This window comes from Amblyraja radiata, chromosome 21 (genome assembly GCF_010909765.2).
Source record: "Amblyraja radiata isolate CabotCenter1 chromosome 21, sAmbRad1.1.pri, whole genome shotgun sequence".
In the NCBI taxonomy this organism is placed as follows: Eukaryota; Metazoa; Chordata; class Chondrichthyes; order Rajiformes; family Rajidae; genus Amblyraja; species Amblyraja radiata.
In genome coordinates, this window is record NC_045976.1 from 14,021,108 (window position 1) to 14,045,525 (window position 24,418).

The window sequence follows — 24,418 nt, forward strand, 5'->3', positions numbered from 1 at the left end:
TTATATGTTTAGACATGTGAGGAGAACACACCCAAAATTAGAAATATTCTCATCATTTCGTAGATCCTGACAGACTTGGCAGTTAAACCCCTGTCCCACGGAACGAGTTCATTCCAAGAGCTCTCCCGAGTTTGTCCTGATTCGAACTCGGAGATTTACGGTAATGGCCACTCGTAGGTACTCGGGGCTCTCGTGGACTTTTTTCAACATGTTGAAAAATCTACACGATTTACCTGCCGTTAGCGAGTCTTCCCAAGTACCTGCCGTTCGTGTTACGAGCCAGTAAGAGACGTCCCCAAGCTCCGACGTAACCGCTACGTTCATTCTCCGTGCTTACCATGAGTTTTATTTATTTTTTAACCTTGGGAGAGCTCTTGGAATGAACTCGTACCGTGGGACAGGGATTTTAGTCCGACAGTCTTCCTTACATCTTTTTGAGTTTGTTTGAAGCAACTGCCTGATAATTAAGAAACATATTTTAATAACATACTTCGATCCCATTTATACAAACGAATTGTACTAATGAATTGTCACTGAACATCAACAAACCAATTACAAATGAAGAACAACCAGACAAATGTTCACTTCGTCACCACCTGGCAATGCTTGAAATGAGGAAACATACTGACTGACTTGTTACATAAACTGTCTGGAGGCTTTGTGTGGAATAATGGTGTCATTATTAGGTCTTAATTGCCCTCATTCATAGTCAGCAACCAATGGAATTATGATAGGTGGAACACTCAGGAATTTCCCCACATGTTCTCCTAATTTCCCACTATGATGGCAGAAGACCAACATAAACCCTGGACAAGTGACACAAACACACTTCCTCATGGATTCCTCTCCTGCGCTGCACATCACAATTATTTACATATATCTGAAATCCAGTCACCCAGTCAATGTAGCCACAATGGTTTATCACTCACTCCTATGAAGAAATGTAAAAACCAGAGCAGTTAATAACTACTCCTTGTCTCCACAAAGCCCCACAAATTGTGCATAGAAATGGTTGTTTCAGAGAGTGAAGAATGTCAGTACAAATATCATATTTCACACCGTTTGTCTTGCCCACTGGCCAGTCCATTAGAAATTATGAATTGGGCATGTCTTCCCACTGGTACCATTATTCTCCATTAAGAAGGGCATTCTTGCCATTGAGGATGTGCAGCGTAACTTCACGAGGTTAATTCCCGGGATGGCTGGACTGTCATATGATGAAAGAATGGAGCGACCGGGCTTGAATTCACTGGATTTTAGAAGGATGAGAGGCGATCTTATGGGAACATATAAAATTATTAAAGGATTGGACACGCTAGATAGGAAACATGTTCCCGATGTTGATGGAGTGCAGAACCAGGGGCCACAGTTTAAGAATAAGGGGTAGGCAGGGCATTTAGAACTGAGATGAGGAAAAACTTTTTCACACAGAGAGTCGTGAATTCGTGCAATTCTCTGCCTCAGAAGACAGTAGAGGCCGATTCACTGAATGTATTCAAAAGAGATCTAGATAGAGCTCTTTGGGCTAGCGGAATCAAGGGATATGGGGAGAAGGCAGGAACGGGGTACTGATTGTGGATGATCAGCCATGATCACATTCAATGGCGGTGCTGGCTCGAAGGGCCGAATGGCCTACTCCTGCATCTATTGTCTATGTATCGAAGAGCAGTCTACATTTTCCCACTCACATCATTCACAGAATGAAGTTTGGCTTTGCCTCTTCTGGATTTACACAGATTGTCCAACCTCTCCTCAACACAGGTCTCCTCTTCCCATCAGCATTAATTCCTTCAGACTTCACATTCCAGTCACGGTCTCAGTAAACACATTTTTTGTGCATTCTCGGCTGCATTTAATCTCAGAATTATAACTGCTGGTTTGGAAGACCCCATCTGTTCTGCAGACAGAAGGGGAGTTGAAGAGGCACTGCCTTTGCAGCTAGCAGGATTCTCTTGAGTACAGAGATTTCCATCAAGTACACATGGGAACATGAGGGCACTAAACATCAAGCACAGGGAAAAATCAATGGTATCTTTTCTGTTGCTTTTACGAGAATCAGTATTCGTATAGAGTCATGCAACATGGAAACAGGCCCTTCAGCCCAACTCGTCCATGCTGACCAAGATAGCCACCTAAGCTGGTCCCATTTGCCTGCATTTGGTCCATATCCCTCTAAACCTTCCCTATCCCATGCACCTATCCAAATGTCTTTAAAAAGTTGTTATTTTAACTGCCTCAACTGTTTCCTATGCAGCTAGTATGAAAGTGTTGCACCACAGGTTCCTATTAAATCTTCCCTCTAGTTCTTGATTCTCCTAGCCTGGAAAAAGACTCTGTGCATTCACCCTATGTACTCCCCCAATGGTGTTGTATGTTCTATAAGATCTCCCCTCCGCCTCGCACTCCAAGGAATAAAATCCTAACCTACCCAACCTCTCCCTAGAGTTCAGGCTCTAAGGTCCTGATCGCTTCACTCTCTTGGCACTTAGGATATTTCCATCTTGCCTGAATGATTGATTCATCAGCATGACCTTAGAAAATTCTTGGTTTTGAGTGTGACGTTATTAATAAAATGTGTGCACTGCTTCTGGACCTGGTATGCTAAACTAGTCAATAACTGGTAGTTATTAACCTGGTTTTACTAAAGGACCAGATAATAATAATAATAATAATATATCTTTTATTGTCATTGCACGTCAGTGCAACGAGATTTAGTGTGCAGCTCCACTGATGTTCAAGAAAGGTAAATAAATACAATACATAAATAAACAAGCTGAATTGATTGACGTGACCATCTGAGGGAGACTGTCCAAAGGGGGTGGGTGGGGGGGCACTCATTAGGGCCGGTTCAGAGCCGCTATAGCTCTTGGGATGAAACTGTTCCTGAGTCTGGAGGTTCGGGCGTAGAAGGCCTTGTAACGTCTGCCGGAGGGAAGTAGTTGAAACAGACCGTGGCAGGGGTGTGATGAGTCCTTATGGATGCTGAGGGCCTTCCTGAGGCACCGCGTGTGGTAGATGCCCTCCAAGGCTGGTAGCTCTGTCCCGATGATCCTCTGCGCTCTGTTGACGACGCGCTGAAGAGCTCTCCTCTCCGCCTCCGTGCAGCTGAGATACCACACAGAGATGCCATACGTTAGTATGCTCTCTGTGGTGCAGCGGTAGAACGTTGTCAGCAGCTGTTGGGGCAGACCAGTCTTTTTTAATGTCCTCAGGAAGAACAGTCGTTGCTGTGCCTTCTTGACCAGTGCGGCGGTGTTTGTGGACCATGTGAGGTCTTCTGAAATGTGAGTGCCCAGAAACTTAAAGCTGGACACTCTCTCCACACTTTCCCCATAAATGGAGATTGGGGCGTATTCTCCAGAATGGGACCTCCTGAAGTCAATAATCAGCTCCTTGGTCTTGGAGGTGTTTAGTGCCAAGTTGTTATTGGCGCATCAGTCCGCCAGGTTCAGCACCTCCGCTCTGTATTTTGTTTCATCACCGTTGGTGATCAGCCCAATCACTGTTGTGTCGTCTGCAAACTTCACGATGGTGTTGGTGTCGAATGCAGGGACACAGTCGTGAGTGAAGAGGGAGTAGAGCATGGGGCTTAGTACACAACCCTGTGGTGTGCCAGTGCTCAGGGTGATGGTGGAGGACAGGTGCGGGCCCAGTCTCACTGCCTGCGGTCGCTCCGTGAGAAAGTTCAGGATCCAAGCGCATATCGGTGAGCTGAGGCCTAGCTGGTGGAGTTTGGTGGTGAGCTTGGTGGGGATGACCGTATTGAATGCAGAGCTATAGTCAATGAAGAGCATCCTCACATACATAGATAGCAACGTACAGGAAATTGTAGCACTCCGTGAAACAGCAACCAGACAATGATTAACTAGGGAATAATTATCATGGCCTGGAAGACAGAAACACTAATGAATAGGTTTCCAACATTTTTCCTTAAAAAATAAATTCATTGAAATCTGGCAACAAATAAAACAAATGTTTTTGGTAGATTGTTTGGCAACACCTTCAATATCAATTCAATACCAATGAATTTTCAAGGAGCAAGCCGGTTTAAAATTACAGTTTAATAAACTTATACCAATGTAATGTATCTGTAAATAAATCAAAGACTGGGAGAGGATGGGGAGACTCCTGCAGAGACAATGATCAAAGAACCAAGAGAAATCTGGAGAAAACAGCCGAACAAATTAAGTCAGTGCCTTAACTGAAGAGGTCAGCGAGAGAAGAGATGAAAGCCATAAAATGTGCAACTAGAATTTAAAAAGGACAGTAGCAAAAGAGGGCATTTTCTGAATAACTTCCTCCAGGCATTTACTAAAACGTAAGAACATGTCAGCCGAAATGAAATGATACTCTAAAAATAATCAGCAGCTTTCTTACCAAATAAACCAACTAAATAGACCCATTAGTCTCCTACCCTGTGTAAAACAACAAAATCATTTACCGTAAGTGGAATTGAAGAAGGGACCTCAGAAATTGCTGAATTAGTTGGATAAATTGTACAAGCAAAATGCAATGGCACATGAAATTTAATAGCATTTGCAATTAAATGAGATGAAAAAGCAAGTGAATACATAGTTTTGAAATGGTTAATTTTTAGGTTAAGAGGAGTTAGGTTAGGCTGCTAGATCACCAAGTAAAGAACAACAATCCACAAAAACAATAAAATGCTAAACTACAAACACAGGGAAACTTCTGTTCTGAGTTGTTGATATACAACCATCATTCAAGCACTGAAGGGATTGCAGCAAAGTGCCACTACATTGATGCCTGGTGTGAAGGTCCGATGTAAAAGGAGAAACTTAAGATGTTTAAACTTTGCAATCCTACCATCTAATGAGTTAATTTTTACAAAAGGAAAGATTAATCCACAATACTTCATTTTACGATAAAGTGAGAAGAGAACGTAGGATCATGGATCCAAATTAAGATTAATGTTAGGAAATTCTCCTCAGGGGGAATAATGGTCACACGTAGATTAGATTCCATGAGGAAACCTCTCATGCAGTCAGTGCTGGATAGATGCTATTGCATTTTTTCTTGAGTCGCTGTGTGTCGAATGGTGAATGAAGAAAGCAGAAATCTCACAATCAGTCCAGTGATTGATGGCGATTGGTGTTTCGACAAACATATATTGCTCTCATATTTTTATGGTTCTCACCACCGATGGACCTTAACTGACAAAGTGTCAATCTCTACATAGCAATCGTGAATAAAAGAGCTTTAGGAAATGCAGCACGGGACAGATGATGTAGAGCCCTCGTTTAGAAATAGTAAGCTACTTTCAACTCTGGGCCATTGCTTAGGATTTTACATCACAAATAAATTTCTGTTTCTGCACAAACATGATTCAGATGATGACAGCAGGTTTGCAGAGATCAGGGATAAAGTTAGCAACAGCATTCCAATCAAATCTTGGCAAAGGACAGTGGCAGTTGTAGGAAAAAGCTAGTACCAAGAAAATCCTTTCTGACACTCTGCCTTCAACTACATTTAGCCCCTGTGTCTAAACAGCACTGAAACAATAAACAACACCATGTTTACCATGGATACTCACATTCATGAAACCAGAACAGCAATAGGCACTGCACTAACTAGCATGAGGTCAAAGTATATGCTTAAAATATGTTGGAATGATTTGAACTTCTGAAAACATTTCAAAGAAACATAATACATGCGCTGGGATGTAAATAGTAGGAGAATACTTTCTGATTCATTTTAGGTTGAAAAGCTTGTTGGATAATCAACAGTTAGTTATTGAACATAGAACAATGGCCATTCACCCACAATGTCTATGCTTAACATGAGGCCAAGTTAAACTAATCTCCTCTGCCTGTACGTGATTCATATCCTTCCATTTTCTGCATATCCATGGACCAATGTAAAAGTCTCTTAAATGCAACTATTGTATCTGCTTCCACCACCACTCTTGACAATGTGTTCCAAACATGCACCAATCTCTGTGCCTCATACCTCTTATTAATTAGCTTCCTGTAATTGGGCAACCAGAACTGTACATAATACTCCAAATGCGGGTATTCAAAGTTGTATAGAGCTGCAATATGATTTCCTGATTCTTATACTCAATGCCATGACTACTGAAGGCAAGCATATGTCTTATTTATCACTCTCTACTTGTATTGCCATTTTCAGTGAGCTATGGATTTGTACCCCATGTACATCAATGCTGTACATCAATGCTGTTAAGGGTCTTGCCAATAATTGTCTACTTTCACCTTACATTGGACCAAAGTCCAACACCTAACACTTGCATGGATTAAACTCCATCTACCATCCTCCCATATCTGTAACTGACCAATATCCCAATGTAATTTTTCGCAAAATTCCTCAACTCATCAATTTTGGTGTAATCTACATTTCTGTATGAGTTGTTCATATATATATAACAAATAACACAAGTCCCAGCACAGATCCATGAAGAAAACCACTGATCACACACCTCCAACCAGAATAACACTGTTCTACAACTACCTTCTGTGTGTAAACCAGTTCTGAATCCAAGCTACCAAGTTACCATAGATCCCATGTATTTTAATCTTCTGGAACATCCTACCATGAGGGACTTTATAAAATACCTTATTAATATCCATGCACACAACATCCACCATCCCATCTTCATCAATCAGCTTTGTCACCTTCTTAAAAACTCAATCAAGTTCATAATACATGGTCTACCCTGGACATAGCTACGCTGACTATACCTAATGATCTAATTATCTTCCAATTGGGAGTAAATCCTATCTCAAAGAATCCTCTCCAATATCTTCCCAGCCACTGACATGAGGCTATAGGCCTATGATTTCCTGGATTACCTAATTGTCTACAGTCTGTCAGGATCTCATCTGGCGTACAAAGATATTCATCAAGGCCCTTGCAATCTCCTCTCTTGCCTCTCTCACTAACCTGGGATAGATCCCATTGGGGTTTATCTGCCTTAACCCTTTCAAGAGACCCAACATCATCTTGATCTCAAACTGCTGTATCATATTAGTATTCTTACACTGATATCACTCTGCACCTTGTCCTTCTCCTCAGTGAATACAGATACAAAGTATGTATAAGAAGGAGCTGCAGATGCTGGTTTAAATCGAAGATAGACACAAAAAGCTGGAGTAACTCAGCGGGACAGGCAGCATCTCTGGAGAAAAGGAATGGGTGACTTTTCGGTCGAGACCCTTCTTCAGACTGGATCTTCAGACAGATACAAAGTACTTGTTTAGTAACTCATCTACATCCTCTGACTCCGATAATAAATCCCCTCCTTTATCCTTGATGGTCCTGCCCTCTCCCTTGTAACTGTCTTTTTTTAAATCTACATATAAAAAGCTTTGGGATTTTCATAAATGTGATTAGCCAATTATATTTCATAGCCCCTTTTGGTCTTTCAAATTGTCTTGCTTTTGTCTTGTCTCAAAGGGCCTATCTGGTTTCATCTTCCTAAACTGCTTCCTTTTTATTTTTGATCAGATTAAGAATATCTCTGGCTATCCAAGTTTTCCTTACCTTACCATCCTTATTCTTCCTCCTTATTGCAATGAGCCAGCCATGAACTCTGATCAGCTGATCTTTAAACGACTCCTACGTGTCTGATGTTGACTTACCCAATAACAGCTGCTCACAATTTACTATCTTGAGCTTCTGCCTAATAATGTTGCAATCTGATTTACCCCAGTTTAGTACTCCCCCCCCCCCCCCCCCCCCCCATGGTCCAGGCGCACTGAAGTCCAGTTTCACCAAACCCCGCACGTTGACCTCTCAGTAGAATTTTGCCCTCCAAGTTGCACTTCCCCTGCAAAGAAGCCCTTGCTCTGGCTCCTCCTCTCTATTAATAAGTAATTAAATTAATACTGTAGTTTACTAATTGATCTCAAGAACATAGTTGAGAAAAGAGTACTTGATTTGTAACTCTATGTTGAATTAAAGTTTGGAATTCATGATACGATACGATAGAACTTTATTTATCCCATGAGGGAAATTGATTTGCCAACAGTCATAAAAACACAAAATTAAAAAATGAAATTAAAGTGACGAGTGGAAAGGATTGGGGATGTGCAAAGATTTGGCGGGGGGGAGTCAGTTTCAGTCTACCCCACGACAGAAGGGGGTGGGGGGGGGGGGGGGGGCGTGTTGTACAGTTTGATCCTGGGAAGAAGGATCAGGATTTGAATGCGTCTAATATTAAGTTTGGATTTCTGCTTGCATGCCATTAATTTGGAGCCTGGCAGCAGGAGCAGGATTTCATATTCAGCACATGAGAGACAATGATTCACGTCAAAATGCACAAATAGAAAATGTACCACTTTGTCTTCGTGAATAACTATCTGCAACATCAAATAGATTTAAATTGATGTGTGAAATAATGATGAGGATTTTATTGAAATACAGAAAGGAGAGGAGAACAATGATCCGTTGAAGAATGTTGAGGCATTTCTGCAGTATCTCTGATGAGATCTGGAGAGAAAGTCTTAGGCAAAAAGCCAAAAGCGAATCAGAAACTAGAGATGCTGAAAGAAATCCTCTACTTAATGGACATCAGAAACAAGTCTGAAGGATGAAAGGATTTTAAATGTGATTCATTTAAACTTCAAAATGTATTTGGCAAAGTGCCAGATGTGACTTAGTGATACAATTAAGACGCCTATTAAAGCTAAAATTCCATGCATAGAAGGATGAAAACTCAAATTCTCTGCAGTAAACGACACCGACATCTGCAGCTGCAGATACGTAGCATAAAACTTAAAGATGCTCTTCCATCCTCAATGAAGATATCAAATACTGATAGACAAGCCAAGGATACATTAACCTTGTGGCTGCCCAGATTTCTGTTTTTGATACTATGAGAGTTTTCCAATGGTAATAACATGAAAGGCCTCCCTCTTAGGAAAATGCCACTCATGGACCAGCAAGCATGACAAGTGAGAGACAATAGAATTCCTCAAAATTTACAGAAGCTGGTAGTTTTAGAATGCCAGATGGTTCAATTGCAAGACTGCATAACAATTGCAGAGCTGGTACTATCAGCATCCCAGCAGACTAGGAATGGAATTCAGACAACACAAATACTCCCTTCAATGCAAGCAATTAGGAGAAGGAGAAGGCGTTGCACGATATGAGAACAACAACTTTTAGAATTTCAACAAAATAATTAGGATGAAGACACCAAATGTATAGGCGAATAATATGCTGAGGTCATAAGGATAGGCAGAAAGATGAAGTTGACATAAGGAGGCTGCAAAGGGATCCAGATAGTTTAGGAAAAGGGCAAATCTCTACAAATTGAGTATAATATACGATAGTGTGCATGTGTCTTGGAAATTTTAAAAGAAAGCATATGGTGAGAGATAGCAAGGTTTAGAGGTTCAGAGGGATCTGAGTTTTCTAGCGCATGATTCACAAAAAACTTTAGTGGATGAGTATTTAGAAAAACATACACAATGTTATAGTTTATTATGAAAGGAACTGAAATTAAAAGTAATTAAGTTCTGCTCAGGTTATTTAAGGCATCAATTAGATCATATCGGAGATATTGTGCACAGTATTTATCTCCTTGTTTAAGGGAGGATGTAAATTCATTGGTAGTAGTTCACAAGAGATTTACTGGACTGATACCTGTCCAATGAAAAAAGGTTGGAGAGACCAGACATGTATCGACTGAATTTTTGAAGGGTGTTAAATAACGATTGAAATATATGTAAGATCCCGAAGGATCTTGAAAGGATGGATGTGGAGAGGGCTTTCCTCGGAAGGAGAATCTAGAACGAGGATTCATTCAGGGGATTTCCAACCCTTATCTCAAAGAGAATGGTGAGTTGCTGGAACCCTCTTCCTCTAAGATGATGGAAGCAGAGTCTTTGAATGTTTTTAGGCATAGTAAGATAGATTCTTGGTGTGCAAGAGGAGGATTGGTTACTGGGGGATATGGAAATATGGAGCTGAGGTTGCAGTCAGATGAGCAACAATCTTATTGAAGGCAGAACAATATCACGAGGCCCAGATGCTATTAGGACTACTGGATCATATTCTGTGTGTATGTTCCATCTACAGCTGATATCACTTTGTTGAATCACAGTATTACCATTCACAGATAGCAAATAACTGGAAATGACATGTTAAATCAGCTCTGCCTCACACAAATTCTGATGAAGAGACAATGAAGTACACAATAACTGTCTTGTACTGCTTTTGAATATTAAGCTAACCATTTAAATGCCATTAGTGTAGTGCAGATTGCAGCAGCTGGTTATGAGGTCTGGAACGGACGTACAATAAGACATTCCTTCATTGATTGGGATACGTGTAGGACTACTTCAAGATTCCAATGCCAGGTGCAGGTCATCAACCTGAAATGTTAATTACTTTTCCTTGCCACAGATGTTGTCTGATCTGCAGAATGTTTCCACCATTTTCTGTTTTTTTGAATCTCAGATATTCAATTTCTGCAGTATTTTGATTTTCTGTATCCATTGCCACACAGGGCAGCACAGTGGTAGAGCACCAGATATCTAGGTTCGATCCTGGCTACGTGTGCTGCCTGTACGGAATTTGTACCTTCTCCCTGTGATCATGTGAGTCTTCTCCGGATTTCCGGTTTCCTCCCACATTCTAAAGATGTGCAGGTGTGCAGGTTAATTGGCTTCTTTAAATTACCCTAGTGTGCAGGATGTTAAACTGGGACAATATGGATCTAGTATACAGGTGATCATTGGTTAGTGCAGACTTGGTGGGCCGAAGGGCCTGTTTCCACGCTGTATTTCTAAGCCGCACATCTCCCGAAGAACATTCTACTGAGGGTGAATAAGGACATGTGTCTTGGAAGAACACAATCTCTTCTGTGGTATCACACCCATGGGAAAAGCAAGGCCACAACAGATAAAATTGTTTGAAAACTGGAGGGGAAAAAAATAGTCTTCCCTTGTGCAACCCGCCCTCCCCAACTTCCCAATTAACTCATTGGCAGACTGAGCCCCAACTCCATTGCTGCAGTCCTATTTTAATCAGGATGTACAGTGGGAAAACCTGTTAAGGAAGTAAAATTCCTCTTCATAGAAATTTCTAAAGGAATTACTGTGCTGCCACAGGGCATTGTTGACAACGTTCGAGAGAATGAGGTAGAAATTCAAATTGCTCACATTCATTAAATTTACACAAGAAAATTCTTCTCTTGGGACCATTGTAGGATTGCTGGTAAATCTACCCATACCTGGAATATTATCGGCAGAGATGTGGAGTAGCTTTCTACTTCACAGAGTGCTGACCATGGCACTCTGGCACTGTTTTTAGTTCCCTAGCTATCGGATCAACAAGATCTTCAATCGATAACCCAGCTCATAACCTGAGAAATCCGTCCATCTGGTGAGGGGCAGACATGAGACAAATAGACAGGGGAAATGGTCAGCAGAAGTTATCTTGACTTAATTATCTTTCATTGAAATGTTTTAATATTTGTGTGCATGCATTCATTATGCTTATGTGTGTGTATATGTGCATGTGGATGTGCATGCAGGTGTGCATGCAAGTGTGTGTGTGTGTGTGTGTGTGTGTGTGTGTGTGTGTGTGTGTGTGTGTGTGTGTGTGTGTGTGTGTGTGTGTGTGTGTGTGTGTGTGTGTGTGTGTGTGTGTGTGCATGCTCTTTAGTCCTTTGGCTTTTAATGTCTTCTATATAATAACCTTTTTAAATATTATTGACATGTCCTAAATTATTTTGAATGTTTGCAAGTGTCAAAGACATTCACACACAGGCCATTTAACTGCAAGGTCTGACCATCGTGAGGGTGTGGTCAGTGTTCACCACTGTCATTGTTGTCAGTGCAGTAGCTGCTTCCATTGGGAGAACCCTCACTGCCCTGCTCCCTCCCTTCCTCCCCCCCACCCACTCCACCCCAACCTCACACTCACTCCTTCTGCTGGGGTCAGGCCCCCGCTGGAAGACTGTGTCTGGGAAGATGCTGGAACAAGCAGTGTGGCCAAGAGTGCGGATGTTGTGTCATAAGGACAGCAGAGATCTGTTCCTGTAAAACATCCACATTGTAACCGGATTCTTAATTCAATCCTATTGGGTTATTTTGGAAGCTGGCCACAGCATGTGTACACTCCTTGTATGTATATTTAGCTCATGTAGCTGAGGATGCATTTAAATACCACAATATGTTTTTGGTCAGGGAGAAAAATGTAAATAAAACAAAACCAGAAAAAAATGACGCTTAAACCAAGTATATAATAAGACTGAAGAAGGGTTTTGGCCCGAAACGTCGCCTATTTCCTTCGCTCCATAGATGCTGCTGCACCCGCTGAGTTTCCCCAGCAATTTTGTGTACCTTCTTATATAATAAGACAATCTGAGTGCTACTGAAATAGAGCAACAACATGACTTCAGCTTGATCATGCTGCTAGGAGCAAGAAAAGAAGAAAAAAAACTTACACTTACATTGGTGTTTCTCAATGTTGTGATGTCCCAGTGAGCCCATAATCTGAGCTTGCTGGGAAGTGTAGTGGCTGTTGGTATTGTAGGAAGTCAGGCAACCAGTCTGTATACTGGTTGAAGAGTCTGTGTCTGAAGAAGGGTCTCAACTCGAAACGTCACCCATTCTTTCTCTCTAGAGATGCTGCCTGTCCCGCTGATTTACTCCAGCTTTTTGTGTCTATCTACAGTCCGTATACAACTGGTTCCCTATAAAACTAAAGAAGCACTGGAAGAACATTTTGTTTTGTGATGATGGTTATAATTCCAGCTGTTGTATGTATAACCACCAAATGTTACTTTGCTATAACTAGGGAAAGCACAGAGGGAATAAAGCTATGTATCTTAAGTCTCTAACCACCAGTAACCTCCTGTTTTCAGGCCTAGACATATCAGGAACTTGAAGGAATTGGAAATGTGGTCCATGACCTTAGCAGTTGGTTTCCATGTTCAGTACACGTCAGGTAAATTTCATAGGGCCACAAATAAAATAAAAATTAGCAAAATCTATGTCAACAGGATTAAAAGGATGGTGACAGTACAGATACAACATTGTCAAGGGGACAGGAAGCAGTTGATAATGAATTGGGCACACAGAATATAATTCAAACTTTGAAAGGGAGATTAACAGTTGAATTAACAGACGGTAGAAATGTATCACAAGGTTTGAGGTTATAGGCTTCTCTAGCTGGATCACACCACCTGAGGAAGTGGTACAGGCAGATACTGACACAAATTGTTTTAAGCGCCTATACGTCACTTGAATTGCGATGATGACAAACCACATACTGGTGAATGGATTTAGTACAGTTAGCTCAGTACAGACATGTGGGGACTTGTGGCGGAGTGTGGGCATTGGGGCTGTGTTGGAGCTGCATGACCATGGCACTTTACATTTTAGTAGGTAAAACTGGATGGTAACTGGAACCACATGTTACAATTTAAAGGAGTACACAGGAATGACTAAAACTAAAGGACACCAAGTGTTAGGGTAACTCGGCAGGTCAGGCAGCATCTCTGGACAACATGGATGGGTGACGTTTCAGGTCGAGACCTTCTTTCAGTGATTATAGGGAGTGATTATACAAGAAGGTTAGTAAGCTAGAGGAGGGGAGAAGCGGGACAAAACGTGGCAGGTAACAGGTGAATGCAGCCGAGAGAGCTTCTTAATAGGTAGATGGTTGGAACAAATGTCAGCTATAAAAGCAGAGGATGTGAGACAGGGTTGAAGTGTTGCAAATTTTGAATCTAGAGGGAGGAAAATAGCAGGAGGGGAGAGGTGGTGGGGAGAAATAGAAGGGAGTACAGAGGAGGAGAAGGGCAAGGGAGTCGAAAAAGGGAGGGGGAAAGGGGCCTGGGTTTAGTAAGAGGTTACCAAAAATTGGAGAATTCAATGTTCATACCATTGTGTTGTAATCTACCCAAGCAGAATATGAGGTGCTGTTCCTCCAGTTTGTGTGTGGCCTTATTCTGGCAATGGACGAGGCCCAGGACAGAAAGGTCAGTATGGGAATGGGAAGGGGTGTTATGATAGTTAGCAACTGGGAGATCCAGCAGGGCTTGGTGTGCAAGTGTAAGTGTTCAGCTAAATGGTCTCCGAGTCTACATGCACATGAATGTCTATCTCACCTGGAAGGACTGCTGGGGTTCCTGCGAGGGAGGAGGTATAGCGACGAGGTGTTACATCTCTTGCAGTTGCAGGAGACAGTACCTGGGGAGGGGGAGGTTTGGGTTGGAAGGGATCAATGAACCAGAGTTGCAGAGGCACTGGTCTCTGTAGAAGGTGAAGGGATGGAGCTGGGGAGATGTGTCTACTTGTGCGGATCGCTTTGGATGCGATGGAAATGTCGGAGGATGGTGTCTTGGATATGGAGGCTGGTGGGTGAAATGTGATGACCGGGGAAACTAACCTTGTTCCGTCTGGTGGAAAGGAAAGCAAGAGCAGAACTATGGGTCATAGAGGAGATGTGGGTGAGGGATCCATCCATGACAAAATGGGGGAAAACAACATTTACTGAAGAAAGAGGAGATCTTGATTGTGCTAGAACGGAAAGGCATATATTGGGAGCACAATGTGGCGGAGACAGAGGAATTAAGAGGCCTGGTGGGAGAAAGTGTCATTCAGATAACTGTGGGAGTCGGTAGATGCATAATAGATTCATACAATACTCTGTTCCTGTGATGGAGACAGGGAGATCACGAAAGGGGGGAGAGGTGAATTTGAGGGCAGGGTGCAAGTTAGAGGTTAATGAAGTCCACGAGCTATAAAGAGATAAAAATGACTGGCTTAAGGCCTAGAGGTGCAGGAGGAAACGATTCAGCAGAGTGCAAGTTGAAGTGCCCTGGAATACATTTCAGCAAGGCTGGTAGGAGCATATACAGGAACATTCCAAAGTCAGCCAAATCGATCCTTGAAGTGAAAATATTTACAAACCACAACAAAAAGCAGGGAGTTAAATTAGTTTGTTAGTTCTACCAAGAAGCCAACACAATAACCCTGATACCTGTCTTATGTGCTGTATCATTCCATGAATCTATAAATATTTTGAATACTCACGCTACCTACGGTACCCTTTGTGCACCATAACACATGCAAACCCTTGTTGAAACGTCACAGTCTGCTTAGTCAAGTGCAGCAAAATTGGAGCACTGGATTTAATATGCACGAATGCTATACACTGCAGCTCAATTTTAATCCAAGAGCAGCGGTAGGTAAATCAAAGCCAAGTACAGCCACTGGCACAACAACATTGGATTGAAATGGGGATTAGAAGCCACAATGTGTGGGAAGTGAAACTTTGCTTCAAGTTCACATGCTAAGTACGCCTGCAGTAATGAATTAAACAACCCCAACACCTCATCAATGCTTCAGCAATACCAACCGCATTCCCATCCAATTGTGATTTCCACCTAAAATGGTGACAATGGTATCATTAGCTTTGTTTTCTATAAATTTCCAGTTAAAAAATTCATGACTCTATTCCCATTGGTGATGTGATGAAGGGAAATGGAAGTGAGAAGCAAAGTCACCTTCTGAGTTCAGAATTTGTTGGAACTTTACAGATTTGTCTCCTTCTAACAGTTTTTCATGAGTTTTTATTTAATTTAAGATAAAAAATCATTGAGCACTTTATGCATCAATAATTTAGATAATGCTTACCCGTTTTTACTTTTTTTTTCCAAACAAACCAACAATGTGGTCGTTCGTATGCTGTCATTCCAAAGTTTGGCTGGGGCAAGTGATCTCAGGTTCCGTGATGAGATGACAGAAAGACATCTCGAGTTGAGATGCATTTGCTTCACATCATCAAACGCACTTCTACCCACTGTTGCTGTCAGCATAAGCAAAATGTTGAAAAGGATTTGAAATCATTGTCCTTGAAAGCTTTATTCATAATCAATATATTTAATTGCCAAAATGGCTTATTTTTTTCAGTTTTTGCTTTATATTTTGAATTATGCTCAGCAAAATAAGCAGGCCATAATTAATATGTGGTTGCTATGAGTGGTTGAGATGCAGAGATCTTTTTCTGAGTATAATTGTCTATAAAAAGATTTTTCAAGTTCCTTGGAACACAGGAGGCTGTGGTGATCTTATCGAGATATATACAATTATGAAGGGAATAGATAGAGTGAATGAGCAGTCTTTTGCCCAGAGTTGGGGATTCAAGAACTAGATGATATAGGTTTGTGAGAGGGGAAATATTTAATGGGAATCTGAGGGTTAACATTTCACACAGAGTGGTGGGTATACTGAACGAGCTGCAAGAGGAGTCAGTTGAGGTGAGTGCTATAACACCATTTAGAAGACATTTGGACAGGCACATGGATAGGAAAGGTTTAGATAGATATGGGTCAAATGAGGCCAGGTGGGACTAGTGTAGATGGAGCATCTTGGTCGGCATGGGCAAGTTGAGTCAAGCTATTTCTGTGCAGTATGGGTCTATGACTCTAAATTCCTGGGCAGACTTTCCTGTGGGGTCAGCACATTGATGTGATCACAAAGGTCATGGTGGCGCAGCGGTAGAGTTGCTGCCTTACAGCAAAATGCAGCGCCAGAGACCCGGGTTCGATCCCGACTATGGGTGCTGTCTGTACGGAGTTCTCTCCGTGACCTGCGTGGGTTTTCGCCGAGATCTTCGGTTTCCTCCCACACTCCAAAGACGTACAGGTTTGTAGGTAAATTGGCTTGATTAATTGGCTTGATAAAAATGTTAAATTGTCCAAGTTGGTGACATGCAGAGATATGCAGAGTACTGCCCTGCCGACTACAAGGTTCAGAAGGTTCAGAAAGTTCAAAGAAAGTTCATCAATGCCTCTACTTCCTTGGAAGATTGAGGAGATTCAGTAGGTTGATGAATATTCAATTGAACGTCTACAGGTGTACTGTAAAGAGCATGTTGACTGATTGCATCATGGCCTGGATCGCCAACTTGAACAACCAGGAATCAAGACAATCAAAAAGGCTTCAGACCTTGGCCAGGCTTTCATTTCACTACCACCAACAGAAAAAAAGGTACTGGAGCCTGAAAACCATGACCACCAGGGAACAGCCTCTTCCCAGTAACCATCAGGCTATTGAATACTACACAACACAAACATCAGCAACTATGATCTTCTTTGGGCTGTGTCTTTGGTTGCACGATCGTCCTTGATTTCTGCACTATGTAGCTACCTAATATTGTGATTATTAATTTACTGTATTTTTGATTATTATATATTGTCTATATGCCATTATGACATGACATCATGTCAATGGGAGATTTAGTGATGAGAATCCCATTCAATATCAAGAATCAGTGATTACGTTATATTCTTGTCAAGGAATGGTGGTTAGGTTAAACAGAAATGGTCGCACGGTAGCATAGCAGTAGAGTTGCTGCCTTATAGCACCAAAGATCCGGGTTTGATCCTGACTACGGGTGCTTGTCTGTATGGAGTTTGTATGTTCTCCCTATGACTGTGTGGGTTTTCTCCCACACTCCAAAGACGTGCAGGCTGGTCAGTTAATTGGCTTAGTATAAATGTAAAATTATCCCTCATGTGTGTAGGATAGTGTTAGTTTGCGGGGATCACTGGTCGGAGCAGACTCAGTGGACTGAAGGGCATGTTCCTGCGCTGAATCTCTAAAACTAAGCAAACTAAAAACGAAATCTTGTTACCCAGATTTTGGTGCTTACAGCCAAGAACTGCTTCATTAACTGAGTGATGAAGGGAATCACCAATTGTGCAATCACCAATACTCATCTTCTGTAAAATACCTCTGCTTTTAATCTTACGATGGAGAAAAATACTGTACATTGATGAATCCGTAGAAGATGGTTCAGCTAAAGAGATAGCGTTGAGACAATCTTGTTGCTTTGTCCAGATACTCAGCACACTGTCTCCTAAACATCTAGTTTTACTCGGTCTCTTTGACTCCAAAGAGAGTCAAATGCTGCCCTTGGATGGTGTAATCTTACCTTTCAAATACATTTTTTAATTCATTTTTGACCATGGCTGTCATTAGGTCTGGAGCTGAATTGTCTTTCTTGAACCAATGCACTATGAGTATTTATTTATGTGCTGTTTGATAAAATTGACAACAACATCTTTAATCACTTTGCGAATGATTGAAAGTTGACTACTCAAATTGTTATTTATCCAGATTGGGTTTGCCTGGTCTTTGCAGACAGGGCATATGTGGTTAACATATAAACATTAATGGGTAGTTACAGAGATACTGTAGCATCTTCCCTGGAGGTGCCATTGCTTGTGAAGCACCTGTCTTCAGCAACACAGCTGGGAAGCTGTGTTTCCAGTGAATAAAGTGTACCACCCTTTTCTTGACGTCACATGGAGTGAATTTACGTTGCTGGAGACTGATTTCTGAGATGGCAGGAACCTCAAGAGGACAATGAGATGGATTGCATGCTCAGCACACCTACCTGACGACGGTTGCAAATGTTTTAACCTTGCCATTTGTGCTTGTGTGTCATTGCTGAGAACCAAATGTTTAAGGAACCTCCCCCTCCAGATGTTAGCAATTTCAGATTAGTTTAGTGTCAGGGTGCAAGGAAAATCCTCGCTTGCATGAAGTCTGTTGTTCTATACTGTAGCTTTATCATGTTGGCACTTTATTTACATGTAGGTCTGTTCTTATCTTGGTTATTAAGCTAAGGTTAGCTACCAACTTTAATGCAATCCTAGCGTGGGGGGGATATAGCAAATAGTGAATTTATGAATTTCAATTCAATAGAGCACTCAGACCCTAATATTTGCCCATTTTTAAACAGACGGATCCATTCTCAATCTATCCTGTTTAGAATGAAGGAAGTCCTTGGTGAGAATATATGACGCTGTTCCAGACTTTCAACATTACTTTCAAGTACTTCTAGGAGACAAAGATTGTTGGAGGTCAGGTCAAGTAGAATTGATCTCATGTTGAAACTAAGTATGTTTTACAAGCCCAGCCTGGCAACTATGCCAGACTAGACTTGAACACCACATAACTTCAGCAACCATGAACTGCTATGGACTGTACAGAATGGCTTTAGCACAATAATGGTCACCTAATGTTATTATTGTAAATTAATTTAATTTTTCTTGATTATTATATTTTATCTGTGTATGCATTTAAATTAAATTTTTTTAAATTTCTTTATTTATATAGCACATTTTTAGTCAACTTGCATTGACCCCAAAGTGCTTCACATAATTACATCCACACACACAGGCAAAGGTGGGTGAAGTGTCTTGCCCAAGGACACACACAGGCAAAGGTGGGTGAAGTGTCTTACCCAAGGACACAACGACAGTATGCACTCCAAGCGGGATTCGAACCAGCTACCTTCCGGTTGCCAGCCGAACACTTAGCCCATTGTGCCATCCGTCGTCCCTATTTACATACTTGTTAGACGACTGCAAATAAGAAGTTCATTGTTCTGTTGTCAATACATTTGACAAATAAATTCTCTTGAGTCTTTTGACTGTGCTGCTTCTGAGATTCTGATTCTGAGCTACAATAGTTGATCGGCATTGGGCATCAATCAGAGCTGTTGCTGCCCTCGATTCCTTTATCACATAACAATCCTCAGTCCCCGCAGGAGGAGGTGAGATAATAATCAGCAGGAGGTTTCTTTGTTCATATTTAATGATAGCCTGGGGTTCAAATCCAGTGTCGAGGATTTTCCAGTCCCCTCCCTCCAGATGTATGAACGTATGTTGCCACCTGCCAGTGGGACAAGCCATACCAGGATATTGCTTTGCCAAGATGTTGTCTTCCGTATAGTTTATGAGAGAGCTCTACAAATACAGGCATAATCTCAGATATTTCCAAAGGAGGACTTTCCATAGGCTGCCATGCTGTGTATTGTCAGATGTAGTGCCTAGATTAGTGGCAGCTGATCTATATAGTTTTATTCATGCTGGGCCAGTCGGATGGCAGATAGGAGTTTAATCAGACTATTATGAGTCTGTCTCATTTAAAAGTGAGATCATTTAAGGTCTGCAGGTTTAACGAGGGTCGTTAGTGCAGCAGATGTTTTTTTGCAACAAATATACAATGTTATGGTCATCATCACAAACACTATCTTTTTATTCAAGATTAATCAATTAATTCCCTAGCTGCCAAAATGAGTTTTGTGGCCATAAATCTGGCATCATTACCACAAATTTAGGGATTACTAATCCAGTGTCATAAACACAATGCCATCTTTCATTTTATGAAAATTCTTGAGATTCTGTAAAAGAAGGCAACTCGTTATCACCATAGCAATTATATGTTTACATGAGGCACCCTGGTCACCTCGTTTCAGCAAGTAAACCAAGAGGTTGCTGGCGTGGCCTTGTGGGGACTTTGATTGCACTGGGTTTGTCCAGCTGCAGTTACTTAACTATTGCTAACAGGTTAGATGGTTGATATTATTATTTAAGGGGTCCCTTTATAATAGACATTGCTCCATCAGAGACAGTTCCCTTCTAAAGGAGGTAAAAGACACTGCGGATGCTGGAATCTGAAGCAAAAGCCACACTGCTGGAGAAACTCAGTCAAGCAGTGTGGAGACAAAGGTGCTTCTGGTCGAGACTCTGATACTGTTTGACCCAATGAATTCTTCCTGCAGTTTGTTTTTATAGTTCTCTAATACAAGTGGCCTATAAAATTCCGAACGATACGATACGATATGATATGATATAACTTTATTTATCCCAGGAGGCAAATTGGTTTGCTAACAGTCATAAAACACAACAAGATACATGAAACATGAAATTAAAGTGACGAGTGGGAAGGATTGGGGATGTGCAAAGATTGTGGAGGGGGAGGTGGGGGGAGAGGGGAGTTAGGGCTTGTTTTTGGATTATTATACTGTGCTCTGAGACACACGAAACGGCAGGATGCCCGTGTTGATCTCTGACCTATTCTTAGGTAGCAATTAGAATGCTTCAGTTGACCTCATTAATATCGAGAGATGGCAGGGAGGGATTGTTCTTGCTGCTAATTGCACCAGTGGAGACCCCTACTGGTGTGTGTGTGGGTGTCAGGTAAGGAGAGGTCACAGCAATTTCCATTGACTGCTGGTATGTCATTAAAATAAATAACTTACCTAATATATCTTTGAAAAGCAGAAACATGAACATAAAATTGCTTCAACAGGAAAGAGCTGGAGCTGATCCATAAAGAAGCATATTACTAAAATATTTGGGCTGTTCCTTCAAATTACATTCTGATAATAATCAGGAATGAGGGGAAGTCAGCATGAATATAATCCCAGTTCAATCCAGGATAATTTTGATTGCTGCCTTGAATGCCATATTTGTGTTATTTTTGTAGTACAGTATGTGATTGTACAGCAACTGAGCACAGTTGGAAGCCGCCTAATGAGGACAGATAAACCTGAACTGGATTCTGATGGATTCTTCAAACACAGAAAGAGAATTTATCCTGAATGCCTGAGCCAATTCTTTTGCATGGCCTGGTGCACATTTTGCTGGATTTCAGCGTACTTTGGCAGGACCTGCCCATTACTGCTCCATTCATATAACCATATAACCATATAACAATTACAGCACGGAAACAGGCCATCTCGACCCTTCTAGTCCATGCCGAACACGTATTCTCCCCTAGTCCCATATACCTGCGCTCAGACCATAACCCTCCATTCCTTTCCCGTCCATATAACTATCCAATTTATTTTTAAATGATAAAAACAAACCTGCCTCCACCACCTTCCCTGGAAGCTCATTCCACACAGCCACCACTCTCTGAGTAAAGAAGTTCCCCCTCATGTTACCCCTAAACCTCTGTCCCTTAATTCTCAAGTCATGTCCCTTTGTTTGAATCTTCCCTACTCTCAGTGGGAAAAGCTTATCCACGTCAACTCTGTCTATCCCTCTCATCATTTTAAAGACCTCTATCGTCCCCCCTTAACCTTCTGCGCTCCAAAGAATAAAGCCCTAACTTGTTCAACCTTTCTCTGTAACTTAGTTCAAAACATAAACTACTCAGTGTAGCTCTTTGCAATCCAAGGGAAGCACACTGAACATTCTAAGTAGGGCATGATGTTCAAATGTCCTCCTCGTCTCTCTGCAGTTGTGTCTCTGATACTTCTCTGAAAAAAAGGAAAGAAAAACATGTAAAACCAACATGGGTTCAGATTAACTTTAAGAAGTGTACAACAGCGATACTAAAGAGGCAACAAAATAAAATAAACAAAAGAAAGGGATTGATATAATTAGTATGTTATTTTTTAAATAATCAAGAACTTCGCGGTGAGGGCTTGAATCGGGCACGGGGCTTGTTCTCGCGGAGACCCAGGACCGTTGGAGACAGCGGTGGAGGGTCAGAGCGGTGAGGGCTTGAATCGGGCACGGGGCTTGTTCTCGCGGAGACCCAGGACCGTTGGAGACAGCGGTGGAGGGTCAGAGCGGTGAGGGCTTGAATCGGGCACGGGGCTTGTTCTCGCGGAGACCCAGGACCGTTGGAGACAGCGGTGGAGGGTCAGAGCGGTGAGGGCTTGAATCGGGCACGGGGCTTGTTCTCGCGGGGACCCAGGACCGTTGGAGACAGCGGTGGAGGGTCAGAGCGGTGAGGGCTTGAATCGGGCACGGGGCTTGTTCTCGCGGAGACCCAGGACCGTTGGAGACAGCGGTGGAGGGTCAGAGCTTACCAAATCCCGTGACGTTCCACACTCCATAGGGAGGGTTTCTGGGGAAGCCGCTGATTGGTGGGAGCAGACTAGAGGAAGCAGCTGATTGGGTGCAACCTCAGGTTAGCATTTCTGCTTTTTGGTTAAAGGTACAGTGATTTAGTAAGGGTACAGTGAGCTAAGGGAGGCTAGGGAAGCGGAAAATCAAAATGTGACAGGAGGATCCAGAATGTGTGAAGATAAAGCTCTAGATGTAAAAGGGGCAAAAACGGAAGGAAGGGTAGTAAAAATCATCTGAAAGTGCTTTATCTAAATGCGCTGTACACGGTATTGGTGAGACCACATTTGGAATACTGTGTACAGTTCTGGGGTCCATACTTAAGAAAGGATGTACTAGCCCTGGAGGCAGTGCAGCGAAGGTTTACAAGATTAATTCCTGCAATGAGGGGATTGACATATGAGGAAAGGTTAAGTAAGCTGGGACTCTACTCTTTGGAGTTTAGAAGAATGAGAGGCGATCTCATTGAAACGTATAAGATCGTGAGGGGCCTTGATCGGGTGGATGCACCGAGGATGTTCCCAATGATCGGGGAGGCTAGAACTAGGGGACATAGTTGCAGAGTGAGGGGGGGCTCTTTTAAAACTGAGATGAGGAAGAACTTCTTCACCCAGAGGGTGGTTAGTTTGTGGAATTCACTGCCCCAGGGAGCAGTGGAAGCAGAAACGTTAAATTTATTTAAGTCAAAAATAGATGGTTTTTTAGCTGCCAAGGGGATAAGGGGCTACGGGGAGAGGGCAGGGATATGGACCTAGGTATGGTTAGTATAGTAGACCTGAGTGATCTCCTGGACAAGTGTCGATCGCCTGGATTGGGGTCGGAGAGGAATTTCCCGGATTTTTTTCCCGAATTGGACCTGGGTTTTTATCCGGTTTTTTGCCTCCCCCAGGAGATCACGCGGTTCTTGGGGTGGAGAGGGGTGATAGCGGTATAGAGGGGAGGGTAGTGTCTTGTGTTCTGTGTCTTGTGTCTACTGTTTGTGGGTAAGTGTGTCTGTTTAGTGTTCAGCCATGAGTGAATGGCGGTGCGGGCTCGACGGACCTGATGGTCTACTCTCGCACCTACTTTCTATGATTCTATGATTCTATGATTCATAATGGCAGAACAATGGGTGTATTAACTATTTAGTACATGGCAATTATATATCTAAATATATATAGCAGTCACGGTGGCGCAGCAGTAGAGTTGCTGCCTTACAGCAAAAATGCAGCGCCAGAGACCCGGGTTCAATCCCGACTATGGGTGCTGTCTGTGTGGAGTTTGTACGTTCTCCCCGTGATCCACGTGGGTTTTCTCCGAGATCTTCGGTTTTCTCCCACATTCCAAAGAGGTTTGTAGGTTAATTGGCTTGATTAGATGGCTTGATAAAATGTAAAATTGTCCAGTGCTGAGTGATGCTCTACCTAGAGCTTTTTAGCGTACTACATCCAGATCCATATATGTATATGTTTTATATATACATATAAATATATATAATGCTAATCCAGTATTTAATGAAGCATTAATTCCTGGAGAGAACAGGACTGTTTGCAGTGTTCAAAGTGGTTCAGAGAAAGTAGCATCTGAGGGTTAGCTATGTGCTTCATAGAGAACAGTTAGGGGCAGCAATGTGAGTGATGGAGTGTGCAACACTTTGTGGATGATTAAGCAGAAGCAGCAAGATACATTTATAATGAGATGAGGAGAGATTTGCAAAACGTTTTGAAAGAAGCAAGCCTGAAATTATAGAGTAGATTTTGGGAAATGGTGAAGTGAAGGTTA